Raw genomic sequence first — 17,088 nt, 5'->3', positions numbered from 1 at the left:
TCCGTGAATATGAAATGTCCTTCAAATAATGTCATTGTGCATCAACGCGACTTTCAATTGATTTACCTAACGCTACTGAGTGACATTCATTTTAACAGACATATTTCGTATGTAAGAGTGGAATTGTACTTACAGCATTGTCAGCTCTGATAAAATCCTTGTTTCGTATTACAGTATCACCATAACTATAAGTGTCTTGGTCGCTAATTATGATTATTCTTCATAATAGTGCTGTATATTTTCACTATTGTGTGGTTTTGAATGTCATTAACTTACACCGGGGACTACATTTGCATCACTTTGCATTAATATAAAACCTAATTACGTCACGTAATCTCCTAATATCATAAATGCAATAAACTGAGGACGACCCATGTGAATATACTATTAGATAAACAAAATAAGTTCGCGTTAACTATACATGTAGAATGTAATTAGTCATAACTTAATAATGAGTGTGGTATAATAATGGTTAGAACTATAAGTTAACATAAGCTGATATCGGACGAAGAGAAAAGAGACAAGAGGCACATCAGTGCCTGTGCTCCACTGGCCAAAAGGTTCAAGCAAAGACCACCTAACGAACATTTTCGTCAAGTTTCATAGAAATACAATCATCAATTTTTGAGGAGAAGTTATTTAAAAAAAAAAAATACTTTAATAGCTCTGGCTGCCATGTTGTGCAGTGGAGCGAAATGATTTGGGCAATTTGAGTAAAGGAGCACCAAACAAACATTTCTGTCAAGTTTGATCGAAAAAAAGGTCATCGGTTTCGACGACAAGTCGTATAAAGTTTTATTTTTATTTTTTAGCTCTGGCAGCCATGGTGTGCAGTGGACTGGAACCATTTAACAAATTTTGGTTAATGACCACCCAAGGAACATTTCTGTCAAGTTTCATCAAAATCTGATCATCGGTTAACATTTAATCTGAATAGATTATGAAGCAAATATCTAACCTGAACAAGAACTGACGAGATAGAATCGACTTGGTGTTTCACTTACACTATTCGGCCATTTAAGTTACTAAAAATAGCTGTTTCATAAACTTTCAGAATGTCACTTAAACGAAAATTAATGTTCAGTCTATATATACTTTCCTATGTATAAATGTAAGGTTTTTAAATTGATCTTTTTGTGAGAACTTTATGCTTATATGTTTACTCATAAATTATTATTGTTTAAAAATTATTTAAAGATGCTATACGTGAAAAATTAAGACATTATTTTTTTTTCTATTAAAGGGAGGTAATTCAGTAGTAAAATGTAATCAAAGCTATTAAAGCATGGCATTTCTTTTCTAACCATGTTGATATTATTACAGTCTATTCAAGCAAGATGCCTTTTGTTTTTACATAGTACCCATAGGTTCTGAAAAACAAGGAGCACTATTCCCAACAGAAGGATGTCACTCCCTATCACTGCATGAGCATCATAATAAAGAAATGTTTACTCAAACTACAAGCTGCTCAATTGAAATAGGTATTTACCTCAAGCATACAGTTTTATAATGTGGCAAAATAGTCGGACTACTAGATTGTCATTCGGACTAGTAAAATATGCCATTATGCTAGTCCAACTGGCTAGTAGGTTAAAATGTTTTTCGTGAAGACTGCGGACGAGAAGTCCTTAAAGGTTTTTCTATTTTTAACTCTCGCAGCCATGTTGTGCAGCGGACCGGAACCATTTGGGCAATTTTGGTTAAAGGGCATCCCGATGAACATTTATGTAAAGTTTCATCAAAATCTGATAATCGGTTTCTGAGAAGATGTAGTTTAACGTTTTTTTTCTATTCTTAGCTCTGGTGCCCATGTTGTGCAGCAGACCAGAACTGTTTGGGCTATTTTGGTTAAGGACTACCCAAGTAACATTTCTGTCAAGTTTCATTGCAATACGATCATCGGTTTCTGAGGAGAAGTCGTTTAAAGGTTTTTCTATTTTTACCTCTGGGGGCCATCTTGTTCAGTGGACCGAAACCATTGAAGCAAATTTGATAAAGGACCATCCAAGGAACATTTCTGTTAAGTTTCATCAAAATCTGATCATCGGTTTCTGAGAAGATGTTCTTTAAAGGTTTTTCTATTTTTTTGCCCTGGCAGCCATGTTGTGCAGCGGACCGGAACCATTTGAGCAATTTTGGTTAAGGACCACCCAAGGAACAATTCTGTCAAGTTTCATCAAAATCTGCCTATCCGTTTCAGAGGAGATGTCGTTTAAAGATTTTGCTATTTTTAGCTGTGGCGGCCATATTGTGCAATGGACCAGAACCATTTGAGCAATTTTAATAAAGGACCACCCAAGGAACATTACTGTCAAGTTTCATCAAAATCTGCCGAACCGTTTCAGAGGAGATGTCGTTTAAAGATTTTGCCATTTTTAGCTCTGGCGGCCATATTGTGCAATGGACCGGAACCATTTGAGCAATTTTGGTAAAGGACCACCAAAGGAACATTCCTGTGAAGTTTTGTCAAAATCCGCTTATCAGTTTCAGAGGAGATGTCGTTTAAAGTAAAAGTTTACGCACGCACGCACGCACGCACGCACTCACGACGGACAATCTGTGACGACATAAGCTCCATGGCCTTCGGCCAGTGGAGCTAAAAACTATCCTTCGTCATTTTGAGTTCGAGAGAAAATGAATTCGTATGAACTAGAAGCAGTGCTGCAGATAGACACACCAACCAAATATACTTCCTAAAGCCTTAATGAAATGGGTGCATTATGGCTTGACCCCTTTACATCCTCAAGTGTGCCAAAAACAGAATTTTGAATCCATAGGTGAGTTTTTTCCCCCACCGGTTGATGGGATATTCGCCAAAGAAGTAATTTTGTACCCCAAATGCCGCGAGAACTGTGATGAATGACATCCAGAGTGACCCCAAGGCTCCGAGAAGTTTTTTCTTTCTTTTAGTTGAGATTTATATGCAATTATCGATTTTTTGTTGTAAAATTATCATCATTGATTTATATATAGAAGATATAAAGAGTAGATATGATTTAGAAATAACGTGGCAGACTCCAATCTCAGGTGTTTGTAAGACAGGGTTTATCGCCCAACGATCAGAAACCCTCTGCACGAATTCCTATTGTCAGTAATTTCAGATATTTATTGCAGCAATTCTCCTATAATATGTTCAAACCCACGGGTTTTTATTTCAATGACTTCTCAACGGAATGATGTGATATTGTCGTTCAAACGAAACTATAAACGAAGCCTGTCATTTCGCCTGTATATATAATACCTTATGTTATTTGTCAGTGATAGACAAACATAAACACTCTTCATAACTAAAAGGTTTTTAAAAAAAAAATAGAAATAAAGATGTCGTTCCTTCATCACACATTTTAGAAAATGAGCAATATATGACGGATTGTTATACCATTTCGGTGTAAGATCGAAATTTAATTCACAGAAAGCACAATTCTTTTCTGTGACCACGAGCTACCTAACCTTACATCGAAATTCAATATATATATCTGTTTTTTTAATGCTTAAAAATAAAACTGTCTATTTATCAGGCGTTAGTTTAAAAATCATGGGAGAAACATACCGTAATGACGTTATTTAGGTGAGGACTTTAAACCCATCTAAACTTAAACCCATTTAAACTTTAAAAATTATCAACCGATATAATGAACTCTTTGTTAATTTGAAGTTTAAGCGGTGAAAATAACAACAATGAAAACAACATGATATTTCGCATACAAGAAATAGAGGATATTTATTGATTTTAGTGTAAGATAGAATTTCTTTCCACGAGAATCACAAAAAAATATACTTTAACGAGAGTTGAAGCCACGAGCGTAAATAAAGTGTTTCTATGTCTTGATATCAACATGATATTTGACATACAAGAAATAAATAATAAACACTGTCAGCGAATTAACATTATTTAAATGGTAACATACAATGACTTAATTGTAAAATAAATAAAATTGAAAACATTTTAAAATACAACAGAGCTGCGCAAAACAGTACAACCGTGCGTTATCGGTAAACAGCGATGATAAACGATGTTTTAATATAAAGCTGACTGGATCGATATCTTTATTGTTTATATATCAATTTCAATAGCATATGTTTTCAGAACTGTTTCATGTTTCCTAAATAAATCGTTTCAAATGTTTTCCCAGAATTGAAATTCAGCGTAATGTCGTGTAAAAAAAGTGCAGTTTCGCTGGTTAAACTAAAAGCATTGCATTTAAGTATAGACATGATAAAGAGAGACGTAATGATTATTTCAAAAGCAGGGGCGTAGCTTTCTTTTGTCTGTGAAGACCGCGGCCTACACTTTATTTTCGAAAACTCGAGTAGGTACACGCCAAAACAAATGACGTTTAATTGTCAACAGAAACATTAGTTTAGGGTAAGATGTAAGTATTTTCTTGTATCAATACTTAACGATGCGGAATAGTACACGCAGAATCGCATTTCCGACAACAACCAAAACTAGGAATGGCGGTTCCACGCCCGCCTAGAACTTACCCTACTGACTATTTTCAGAAAACCTACACTCTGAGGAGGATGCTTTAGCTGAATACATGATTCACGTTTTTTTCGATGTATAAACTTGTATCCGTCTCGACCATGGCAGCAATGCCTTTACACACCGAACTCGACGTCATGCATACGTCAGAAACACATATCATAATATCCCCTGATAAGCATTTCGGAGTATCATGTGATATCATGTGATATTGATATGGCCTTTAACGAATTAATCAAAATAATTATTATGCCCTCGATATGATACGAATGTGTGTACATCTCCTCTCATGCACATGTAATAAAATAACATTTTTCGCTTTTAATTGTGAATTAACATAGTTATGTGGAATACGCATGCTCAATTTTAAGATAAGCGTAAGGCTTTGTTTGCGACCAATTGTGGTAATGTGTTTGCTAGCTTTCGGTTCTACAAAGTACAGTTCCATCAGTGAATATTGAAATCGATGTACATCCTATTTATTGGTTGTGCTTCTGTCGCCCACTCTGGGATAGCAAACGAGTTCTAATTTAATTATTTCGAAGGCTTTTGACCCAAATTACAATTAAAGTTACGTATTGTCATTCACGAAGCTGCTTCTTTACAATTCGCACATGTGCAATGGACCCTTGCCCATAACCAAATATGCGGCAAAATGTTTTTATGCGTTTAAACATAATTAACGAATTCAGAACAAGTGCTTTATCAGATAAAGAAGTTTCTAATCAAAGCTACTCATCACATTTATTTCCTGACACATTTTCGATTTGTCCAGGAGATATTGCTTAACAAGAGCAGTGTAACTTCTCTTCCATTCCTTCAATGTGTGTCCTAAGCGTTTCAATATAATACTTGACACGTCCAGACCAGATGTCGTGACGATGTTGACCCAGTATGTTAAATTAATTATTCTTCGACAGGAATGTTACGTACATTCAAAAACAAGATCTTTCAAATCTCGTTCTAAACAGTCAGACGCCTGACCTGATGTGCAGATGCCAAAGAAAACTTATTAGTATCGACTGGATGAGGAATTAGCAGTTTAAATTGATAAAAAATAAATCAATGTCACTTTGGTAATGATTGATTCAAACCTCACAGTAAGCAATCATGTTTAAGTAAAGTAACACAAGATAAATACTCAGTACGAGTTAAGGCCACAATCCTTCCAATCCCCCTCCCACGGGCAAACACCCCGCCCTCCAATAGCATAGACGGTCAAAATCTCCCAAATCATCAAAACAACACAGAAGGACGAAATCTACCCCTTATAGCATAGACGGACAAAATATCACCAACAGCCTAGAAGGAATTTAAAAACAATACCCCAAACATCATAGAAGGAACAAATCCATCCCAACAGCATAGACGGACAAAATCCATCCCAACAGCATAGACGGACATAATCCATCCCAACAGCATAGACGGACATAATCCATCCCAACAGCATAGACGGACAAAATCCATCCCAACAGCATAGACGGACAAAATCCATCCCAACAGCATAGACGGACATAATCCATCCCAACAGCATAGACGGACATAATCCATCCCAACAGCATAGACGGACAAAATCCATCCCAACAGGAAAGACGGACATAATCCATCCAAACAGCATAGACGGACATAATCCATCCCAACAGCATAGACGGACAAAATACATCCCAACAGCATATACGGACATAATCCATCCCAACAGGAAAGACAGACTTAATTCATCCAAACAGCATAGCCGGACATAATCCATCCCAACAGCATAGACGGACAAAATCCATCCCAACAGCATAGACGGACAAAATCCATCCCAACAGCATAGACGGACATACTAGTAATCCATCCCAACAGCATAGACGGACATAATCCATCCCAACAGCATATACGGACAAAATCCATCCCAACAGGAAAGACGGACATAATCCATCCAAACAGCATAGACGGACATAATCCATCCCAACAGCATAGACGGACAAAATACATCCCAACAGCATATACGGACATAATCCATCCCAACAGGAAAGACAGACTTAATTCATCCAAACAGCATAGCCGGACATAATCCATCCAAACAAAGTTTATTTTTGAAAATCGAGAGTAAAACCCATTTAGCCGCCACAGATATATAAGTTGAACAACAATTCTCCGTACTCAAGTGTATCATATGAACGACTTACTCTGTACAGTTTCATGCGAAGGAGGGAGCAATGACATGAGGCGGATTACAGCAATCAACGATCAAACATACACTTTCAATTACAAATGACAAAACAATGTGTCATTACTTACCAATATCTAAACGAACTCGATAAGAATAGGCATTCGACTTATACATTACAATCACACAAACTAGACTCGTTGGCCATTGGGAAAAAAAAAAACATTTTAAGTCTACATGCATAGCTGACCTGCTCTAAGATATACACTCTAACAATGTTTTAACATTTAATTTCAGACCAACGTGAGACGTCTGATATAAAACTATATTTTCAGCCCAATGCTCATTAATATGAAGCCATCATAATGAATGGCAATTATATAGACTTAATATGTTTTTTTGTTTTATTTTCGTAGCCATGACAATAACTAACCTTCGGGCAGGCTTGCATCAACACATACGTCATACTTTATCTTAAAAACAGTATAAAGTCGGTATGTATTCGATACTAACCAAACAACAACTACGATATAAATTACATATAACATATGCTATTTCATAGTTTTAAATAATGTTCTAAAAATGGTGTACAGATGTGAATCGAAAACTTCACTGATATTTTTTCGAGAACATTTCCTTTAAATGTCTATTAGATATTTACCTCATGCTAACTTCAACAGACGCAGCATCGCGGAGTTGGCATCAGAGACCTGGAAAATAAAAAAAATATAAATATATTACGTACAAAACATATATGTATTTTGTATTATTTACACCGCATTATGTTTTATTTCCGCGAATAGAACGGTGAAAAGATGGTGCGGTCGAAATCGGTAGTTAGGGAGGGAAACACACTGAAATGTTAAGCCAGACGAATGTTATCAATGCTATTATTGGCAAGGCACACACACAATATCGCTAACAAGATAAGTAAAATAAATAAAAGAAACAACATATCGCATTTGACAAGTTGTATTCGAGGGAAGAACTACGCGGAGAATGTTATGTTAGTTGTATTCGATGGTAGAACTTCGCGGAGAATACTATGTAAGTTGTATCAAAGGGTAGAACTACGCGGATAATACCATGTAAGTTGTATTCGAGGGTAGAACTACGCGGAGAGTACTATGCTAATTGTATTCGGGGGTAGAACTACGCGGAGAATACTATGTTAGTTGTATTCGAGGGTAGAACTTCGCTGAGAATACTAGGTCAGTTGTATTCGAGGGTAGAACAACGCGGAGAATACCATGTCAATTGTATTCGAGGGTAGAACAACGCGAAGAGTACCATGTCAGTTGTATTCGAGGGTAGAACAACGCGGAGAATACTATTTTAGTTGTATTCGAGGGTAGAACTACGCGGAGAATACCATGTCAGCTGTATTCGAGGGTAGAACTTCGCGGAGAATACTATGTTAGTTGTATTCGAGGGTAGAACTTCGCGGAGAATACTATGTTAGTTGTATTTAAGGGTAGAACTACGCGGAGAATACGATGTCAGTTGTATTTTAAATGATGTTTACTTTATAAAAACGAAACTGTTAAAATAAAAGCAAAGTGAAAAAATGGTTCGATTTTTTGCACATCTGACAAATAGATTTATTTCAATGATGCTAATCAACTTTTGTTAACTAAATTGTATACATATTTTGTTTGCTAAAAATAAATTCTTCTATTAGCAAAATGAATAACAGCATTTGTCAGAAGGCTTCAACGTCTAATATATATATAAAAACTTATACAAAGAATTCCACGCCAGTGTTGTATCAGACAGGGGTGATAACAAACAGTTGCCGGTGAATTCATATACCTTGAAGTTTCTGACAAACCGCGTATTTTTACAAGCATATCCGCTTCCGTACTTAAGTCTAGACCAGCATATTTCTATTTTCGAAACGGTAATAAAAAATAATGAATAGGATTTATTATTGAATATGATACCATTTTGCAAAAATGTGTTAGGGATAATTTTTATTTTATTGCGTGTATGTCGTGCAAGAGTGCTACCCAAGCCATATATAAGGATGCGTACAGGGCCATCCGCCCTTACCAATCATTTGTAAATTGTCTGCATTCCAATGAAGGAGATAAATAACATGTCTAATCAAGGCATGCCAGTGTCTGTACAACATATCGAACCATTTATTAAAACAGATAGTCTGTACTGAAAATAAACTGAAAAACTTATTTTAATAGGAGGTTAATTCTTCTCAAAAACATAAAATCAGGTATTCAGTTCCCAGACGCAATTTAACGGCATCAACTGCAAATCAAACTGAATAATGAGAGATTTGAATCAATTACAACATTTTGTTTTCACTTAGCTACACTGAATTAAAAAAAAAAAAACGAAATTTATTTCACGAAAACAAAATTCTCCCCACTGCAGTCTATTTTGCTAGGAAAATGCACAATAACCCGTTAACTTTTACAACTTTATTTTATAAGAACTGCATCCGATCTAATATCGTCTAATCTTGCGTCGACAGCATTGTAATAATATTCTACTAAAGCTTGTTCTCAAGTGCAACATTGACGCCTTCCCATCTCTTATTCCACACTTATTTAAAAACAATAAAGTCTTGATTAAAGAAACATGTCTGTTATTCAAAAAAACATGAAAACACTCTGACGCGAATCCTTAATGTTTTTGAAATTGTTCCGGGCTGGTTAACTTGACATTAAGTTTTATTTCTTTAAATAATGGTTGAGTCGGCAGAATTGACTGTTTATGGAGTAATCCTGATATAAAATGATAACATATAACCTCATGATCGTCTGCATATACTCTATTAAGAATTGATATACAGTTAACAAATTAATTACTTTGTCTGTTTCAATTCAAAGTTATAAAACATATCGTCATCTAAAAATGTCACGTGACCAAGCCTATGTGACCAAACTAAGGTGTATTCGTACTGATTATATCAAGCGATTTATTGCCAAGATATATCCTGTGCGCTACAAATTATACCGAATAACACATGTTAAACGTAATGGTAAAACTGCACGAAGATCAATGACTGGGCGATTTATCACGTGTCCAGATGATTGAATCTGTCTAGCCGCCTGTATTCCACCGTCTCTAACATCTGTCTTTAATCAAATAAAGAATTTTCAGTGGAACAATACTTCAGATAATATGCAATTTTGCCACGTGATGTCCTTCATCAAAATGAATTCTCAAATCGTAACTTACACAGAATTCCCATTTACACATAGTGATAAATCTGTGTGCTGTACCACTTATGCTGAACTACTGAAGAATTACAGAGAAAATGTGAAGTAAATGTCATAAAAATAAAGGTTCGGTTCGTTCAAAGGGAATGCCTTTATATACGTTCATTGCAAAATATTAAAATCTTTCAAAGCACTGATTCTAAATATGTATTGAAATGGCACCACAAAACATATGAACTGTGAATTGCTACGTTGGCTGGGGTTAAACCCCAAAAACACAAAATCCCAGAAAATTCCATTTTTTTTCCTGCCGGCTAATATCCCTTTCCCTTATCTTTTCTTGTAGTTGACATTTCAGTGTGAGTCTCTAACGTCTGCTGAGACGAGCTGTGTCATATATAGTCGTCTACTGTGACGAGCTGTGTCAAATATAGTCGCCTGCTGAGACGAGCTGTGTCATATATACTCGTCTGCTGAGAGGAGTTGCTGTGTCATATATACTCGTCTGCTAAGACGAGCTGTGTCGTATACACGTCTCCTGAGACAAGCTGTGTCATAAATACTCGTCTGCTGAGACGAGCTGCTGTGTCATATATACTCGTCTGCTGAGACGGGCGTTGTCATATATACACGTCTCCTGAGACGAACTGTGTCATATATACTCGTCTGCTTGGACGTGCTGTGTCATATATACTCGTCTGCTGAGACGATCTGTGTCATATATACTCGTCTGTTGAGACGAGCTGTGTCATATATACGCGTCTGCTTGGATGAGCTGTGTCATATATACTCGTCTGCTGAGACGAGCTGTGTCATATATACTCGTCTGCTTAGACGAGCTGCTGTGTCATATATCTCGTCCGCTGAGACGAGCTGTATCATATATACTATTCTGCTGAGACGAGCTTCGTCATATATACTCGTCTGCTTGGACGAGCTGTGTCATATATACTCGTCTGCTGAGATGATCTGTGTCATATATACTCGTCTGTTGAGACGAGCTGTGTCATATATACTCGTCTGCTTGGACGAGCTGTGTCATATATACTCTGCTGAGACGAGCTGTGTCATATATATTCGTCTGCTTAGACGAGCTGCTGTGTCATATATCTCGTCCGCTGAGACGAGCTGTATCATGTATACTATTCTGCTGAGACGAGCTTTGTCATATAAACGCCAGTAGGGAACTTTTATGTTGTTTTGCAAACGCGAGTACTGCTTGTTTACACATTCTGTGCTCAAATCGCCACCCTGATATCTATAAGCCGATTTAACGAATGATTGCATAGGTCTAAAATATTGTCTTGAAAACATGAAATTACATTTTCTTTATAATAAACATTGAACGTATTTGTAAAACTTTGTTTTGGTTCACAGTCTATAACGCGAAGTTATATGTATATAATGTATATACGACATACTTTCACCTTTGGTGACTTCATTGCTTAAAAGATAAACTCCTGGAATGGAGATCATTTAGACTGAATGGACAAATGGACAAACTATACCAAACTAAGCGTTAGTTTAGTTTAGTTTAAACTTTATTTATCTAACAACGAGTTATATTCACCTATACTTAGTCACACTGGTTGACACGATGTTACGCGAGAGTGTGGTCTTGTGTTGTAGGGAGTTTGTGTGAGAACTGGGTAGGTAGTTACATATGAAATAGGGTTTAAACAACTCTTATTAATCTTGTAAAATAATGCTTCAAACGAAATAGTACAACGCTATTATTGTTTAGCCATTTTATGAAGGCATTAGATTGCAGCGGAGTTCTAAATTTCAGCGTATTCTTGAATTATCAGGGAAACAGGAACCTCCACACTTAACCGTTGGAGGCAATCTGACATCACCACCCAACAAACTGATATACATCGGCACATTCCTATCAACGGATTCTGAAATATGAAACTTAATTCGATAACGTGCGTTTTCGTGATAGTCGTACTCTTCTTTATTGCGTAAAAAATCATTATGTTTAACTCTGTTCACGTATATAGGTTGCAAATAGTTTCAAGAAAACATTTTTGCCTTCGGCTATTAAGGGGCTGTCCGGTTATCACAGTGGCTAATGCACTCACTTCTCACCAGGTGACCCGATTTCGATTCCCGGCCTAGGCGCATGTGAGTTTGGTTTGTGGTCACCAATCGGGCAAGTGGGTTTTCTCCGGGTACGAAGGTTTCCCCCAAAACACAAGACAACACTCTTGCGCAACATCGTACCAACGAGATTGATTTATATACGTTGTACTAACATTTAATTAGCATTTTTATTTAGTCGCCTTTTAAACACTTGTGTAAATAATTTGATTAAGATTAAACATCAGCCATTAACAAAGTAAGTCTAGATCAAATATCGAAAAAGAACATGCATGGTTGATACTACTCTAAAAGCATATACACGCTATTAGCATAAAGATAACATTTGCCGAACAAGAGAGCTCCGAACCGAACAACAACGACCGTCTGTACTGACTTGTTACTCAATAAGTTTAATGTCAGAGGTATGCCTCTCGCAATCATGCAATGCATGTAGCACAATGTAAACAAAATTTCATTTGAATATCTCAATTATAGCCAAGATAAAAGTGTTTGCACAACTACGCCGACGACACCAAGACATTCAAATACGCACTCTGCATACTTATTTTTTAAAGAATTGTAAAACGCAGAAATTTTAAGAAAATCCCTTTGACATATAATACGATGGTGCCCCGTACACAGAAAAAAGGTTAATTGGCAATTATCGGATGTTACAGAAATGAAGAGAGCCTAATTTGATACGTTTCGTCATTTGGATCGTTTCATACACACAATAGGGTTTCTCTTCCAAATCACAAATAATTGAGAACTTATAAGAAATCAATATGTCAAAATGAACAATTTACTAGTAATTTTCATTTCCCCTTCTAATAGGACTGTAAACCGGCTATATCCGTACAACGCAGCAAAATCCAAAGCAGGGTTAGAGAAAATAATTTATATTTACGAAGATTGTTGCTCATTGCCTTTCTATAACACTGGCGAAACAACACACGAAGCAAAATTTACCATGCTTACCTCCCCTTCAAACAACTTTTCATTGTGTCGATTTTGTAAGTAAAAAGTAATCATAGAGGTTTTGTCTAACAGAGTTAGAATTTTAATAACATAATTTTCTTCTAATTTGTATCTCAATATTTAAAGTGACACTTTTTTCCCCAATTAATACAAACACATGCATAACAAACATCAATTTTGAGTGATCAAGCTTAAACTACTTACTGAATAATGCATATATGGAAAATATTAATTACTGATAGCAATATTGTAACCGTGTATATTAACAGCAGAAAGCGCAAAAATATTAAATGATTGGTGAATGCTTAAAGATTTACTGTGGTCTACTATAGTATCATAAGGTAGAAAAACCGTGTTTTATGCTCATTTCTTTCAAATTAAACTCGTTATCTTTCATAAGAACCATTGTTTTCGACATTTATTCATCCTTTTTGGTATATTAAAACAATATTATTAATTGTGGTAAATCTTATCTGGGAGTAAGAGTGCATTTTTAATAGTTCGTTTTTTTATAAAGATACGGCAAACGGGTAGAGTCATTGAGTAATTGTTATTACATAGACTAAAAACTTCGTATTTTTTATGTGTTGTTTTTACATCCCGAACCCCCTTTCACGCATGTTACGGAAAAATAAAACCCATTGGCTTCAAAAATATAATTAAAACCCCTTTCACGCATGTTACGGAGATATAATAGCTATTGGCTTCAAAAATAGAATAAAAAAATCCCTGAATAGTTCATTAAAACCATAAAGAGGGGTGTGGAAAATAAATGAAACAATATTTTCTCGAATTTTCACGGACTTTTCTAAGCAGAAATTGGTTATCATTATGTAAAGTAACATAAAATGACTATAATCCAAACCAAAAAAGCGACAAACAGTTTCGTGCACATTCCCCTAAGCGGTACACAACAATCATCCACATTTAACGTACATCTTTAAAACAACAAACCGGAACTAAATTGAAGAGTGCACACTGCAACTTCGTACCAAATCTTTCCTGAACGTTTCATAGATAGTTTTAAGCAGTATTGAAGGAGTCGCCGTGTATAAAACCATCAAATGGCCACATCCCCATGAAAAAGCGATGAATTAGATTTATAATTTGAATAACACATTTGCCTTTCAAAAGTGTTCTTAAGGCTTCATGAAAACTTAATGAGAAGTGTAAAAAGAACCTCGATTAAAAGACATGAGCAGAAAACGCCATATCATGATCATATTTGAGAACCCTGAGAGAACCATTACTCTCGATTAAAGTTCCATTCCCTGTCCAAGTTTGCAAAGACAATTAGTTGAAGCGGAGAAAATCAGATCTGGTCGGATCTACGCAGGACGACTCGATTACCATTATACTTTTAGTTAATTATGGAACGAAATGCGTTCGTGTAACATTGATGAATTTCTGAGTGTGTAATACGAGTATTAACTACAGTCTATTCTCTAATTCCAATTTGTCGGCATTTCCCCGCCGTGCAATGATTATTACATTACACCATATTAGGTTAACTGAATAACCCGATGCCCTGACAGAGAAATTATGACAAGATATTGATACGTTTCCGATGAGTGGATGTTCATTATAATGAAAGAGACTGTTTAAGCCTTATTAGAATATGTTAGAACACTTTATACCCGCACCTAGGTCTTCCGGCATTGTATGAATAGATTATTATTATTTTTAAAAGGAACATTATATTTAATGTGCAGTATTCGTATATACCGGTGCAGATACTGAAGTTGTGTTTGTGCAAGCAGTTAAATGTCTTAGTCAGTTTAAAATGCCATTTTTCCTGTAAACGTGAAATATCACAAGCGTACACAACAACCTTAAGAGCAAGTGTCATATACCAGAGACTACTTACCAAACTTACTCATCTTGAAAACTTCATTTACCATTGACATCTAAATTGCTAGAAATTTGCAACTCAGTATAGTTCCAGGAGGCTGTACTGTATTTCCGTTTTTCATTCGTTTTGATATCCATGATAACGTCTTGTCCGATAACGTCATGTGTCTGCCATGTTGTCTCAAATATCTGAGTTATCTGTTTCCTGGGTGATGCGGTGTTGTTAGTTTCTAGATTTGACAATCATGTCTCCAAATTACAAATTATGTGTTTTAAGAAATATATTTTCCTCCAAGACCAATCTTTATTAGGTCTGACAAAAATTAAACTATACGTTGACACCACAAATAGAATAACATGTAGGACAAAAATGAGAGAATTGTTTGAACTAAGAAAGTGAATATAAATCGGTTATCGATATGGGAAAGGATTACCGCCTCTGAACGGGGTTATATATCTGGGGTTAACAATACATTTGGAACTACTGAGCTTGTCAAGATTAAAGAGAGGTTATGAAACACTCTATGCCAGGGTACATAATATGTCCCGTATCGCACGATTTTGGGCCTTCGGACATATATTTGCTATTATTATGTTTTAAGGTATTTAAATTAAATAATATTTCAGGAATAAATTCTGAAAATTTCATGATGAAATCATTTGAATTGCGTAAGATACGTGTTTATAAGTGAGACCATGTATTGCGAATATTGAATACTTTTGACGTCATTCGCATGACGTCGTTACGAAAGTACATTATTCAAATGATGTGCACAATTAACGTATCAATGTTACTACTAGCTTATAATTCAAATGATTTTCTTTACACATACTCTTTAAGGAACATAAGATAAAAATGCTGAATCATTTTTGTATTTTTAATACATTTGGCCGTTCCAAACACAGACTATTACAATGGATGCAGTGAAAATATGTCTGGATGAAAACCGTGGTTGCTATGGAAACATAAGTAAACCAATGGTCATAAATCCTCGAGACAATGATGTACCAATGGCAATTCTTTAAAAGAAAGAAGTTTGAAAGAAATTGATATACATAGAAAAAATAATTATTTTTGGCACGTTTTATTAATGATTATTTCATTTATAATAATTATTCCCGAAGGCCCAAACTGGCGCGATGCGGCTCATATATGGGTGGACTGTTCGGGTACGTGTAAGTGTGGGTTGTACGCGTACGTCTACGTGTGGACTGTTCGGGTACGTGTAAGTGTGGGCTGTACGCGTACGTGTACGTGTGGGCTGTACGGGTACGTGTAAGTGTGGGCTGTACGGGTACGTGTAAGTGTGGGCTGTACGGGTACGTGTAAGTGTGGGCTGTACGCGTACGTGTACGTGTGGGCTGTACGGGTACGTGTAAGTGTGGGCTGTACGGGTACGTGTAAGTGTGGGCTGTACGGGTACGTGTAAGTGTGGGCTGTACGGGTACGTGTACGTGTGGGCTGTACGGGTACGTGTAAGTGTGGGCTGTACGGGTACGTGTACGTGTGGGCTGTACGGGTACGTGTAAGTGTGGGCTGTACGGGTACGTGTAAGTGTGGGCTGTACGGGTACGTGTACGGGTACGTGTAAGTGTGGGCTGTACGGGTACGTGTAAGTGTGGGCTGTACGGGTACGTGTAAGTGTGGGCTGTACGGGTACGTGTAAGTGTGGGCTGTACGGGTACGTGTACGTGTGGGCTGTACGGGTACGTGTAAGTGTGGGCTGTACGGGTACGTGTAAGTGTGGGCTGTACGGGTACGTGTAAGTGTGGGCTGTACGGGTACGTGTAAGTGTGGGCTGTACGGGTACGTGTAAGTGTGGGCTGTACGGGTACGTGTACGTGTGGGCTGTACGGGTACGTGTAAGTGTGGGCTGTACGGGTACGTGTAAGTGTGGGCTGTACGGGTACGTGTAAGTGTGGGCTGTTTGGGTACATGTTAGTCTGGCCTGTACAACTAACACTCCCTGAGACGCACAACGCCAAAGGGAACACGCACTCACTGAGACACACAACGCCAAAGGGAACACACACTCACTGAGACACAAAACGACAAAGGAACACAAAATCACTGAGACACAAAACGACAAAGGAACACACACTCACTGAGACAAACAACGCCAAATGGAACACACACTCAGTGTGACACAAAACGACAAAGGAAGACACAGTCAGTGAGACAAACAACGCCAAAGGGAACATACACTCACTGAGACACAAAACGACAAAGGAACACACAGTCACTGAGACAAACAACGCCAAAGGGAACATACGCTCACTGAGACACACAACGCCAAAGGGACACACAGTCCCTGAGACACAAAAAGACAAAGGAACACACAGTCACTGAGACA

General features: G+C 36.9%; 1 protein-coding gene across 5 annotated transcripts in view; it reads right to left on the bottom strand.

Annotated features, from left to right (window-relative positions):
* LOC128208637 (FMRFamide receptor-like) overlaps nucleotides 1–17,088 on the bottom strand; it is a 139,115-nt gene that overhangs the window by 26,932 nt on the left and 95,095 nt on the right. For 4 of the 5 annotated variants that reach the window (XM_052912207.1, XM_052912188.1, XM_052912219.1 and 1 more), the window contains exon 2: nucleotides 7,300–7,348. The gene's annotated coding sequence lies outside the window, so the exon portion shown is untranslated. Of the gene's footprint in view, nucleotides 1–133; nucleotides 268–7,299; nucleotides 7,349–17,088 lie in introns of those variants that run through there. The other variant, XM_052912225.1, reaches the window with a different exon arrangement.

This window comes from Mya arenaria, chromosome 2, assembly GCF_026914265.1.
Source record: "Mya arenaria isolate MELC-2E11 chromosome 2, ASM2691426v1".
NCBI lineage: Eukaryota > Metazoa > Mollusca > Bivalvia > Myida > Myidae > Mya > Mya arenaria.
Note: the sequence above shows the minus strand (reverse complement) of the source record. Positions and strands in the feature narration are given on the sequence as shown.